The sequence below is a fragment of the Siphateles boraxobius genome, unplaced genomic scaffold (assembly GCF_051911475.1).
Source record: "Siphateles boraxobius isolate OS27281-9 unplaced genomic scaffold, OSU_SipBor_1 11, whole genome shotgun sequence".
In the NCBI taxonomy this organism is placed as follows: Eukaryota; Metazoa; Chordata; class Actinopteri; order Cypriniformes; family Leuciscidae; genus Siphateles; species Siphateles boraxobius.
In genome coordinates, this window is record NW_027508711.1 from 3,958,982 (window position 1) to 3,960,000 (window position 1,019).

Genomic DNA, 1,019 nt, shown 5'->3' on the forward strand with positions numbered 1-1,019 from the left:
GTATAAAAATTCGTGTCCCTAATGTTCTGAAGGGACTATAATCTATTTTAACAATCATTATTTTTACAGTATAACACAGCATTTCATACCTTTTACCTATTGCCTCACAGTTTAGAGATTTCACCATTTATTATATCGACAGTATGATTTATAATGATTATGCTATCATCATTATTACACAGAGATAAAAGCCAGGCAGAGAAGCACACAAGGTGTGTGCATGATGAGTGTTTTTCTCAGGGTGTTTTTGGAGTGCATCTTAACGGCACACTGACATCTTAACAGCCTCCAGTGATGGAAAGAGACGCTGCTGAATTCTCTCTCGCACGCGTCCGTTCCATCTCTCAGAGGCACATTAAAACGTCAGCTGCACATCATATCTGGGCTGTGTGTTACTGCAGTGATAGACAACAAGTAGCATAATGCTCAATAAAGATATGGTCTGTTGTCTGACAGAGGGAAAAAAAGCCTCATACTGGCCATATACTACAAATTCCCTCAGGCAAATGTAGGCTACTGAAAATGATCTCACACGCATACGCACATCGACAGGGCTGAAAGAGGCATCTAGAGTCAGAAAGTATGCATTTATGGCAACAAATGTTTTATGACATTAACGTTATGATTACGTGCAAGCATGACACTTTAGCTCACACCAAACCTTTAAATGGTAGTTTCCACAAAAAGCAGCACAATTGTTTTCAACATTGATGATAATAAGAAATGTTCCTTGAGCAGCAAATAAGCATATTAGAATGATTTCTGAAGGATCATGTGATACTGAAGTAGTGCGTGTCATAAGTGTCGAAATAGTTCCTATCTTTAGCATTACTCACCAAATTAGAGATTCTTTTCACACAGCAATGCACCTTTGCCGCTTTTTTAGACAACTCTTACCTTTTGTTCGTAACTTCCTCATCTACAACATGTTTGTTATCTTGTAGAATAAAAGCATACTTCTATGGCAAGCCGTTTTAACTTTTATTCATTTCCAGGATATGAATTGTTGATATCAACAA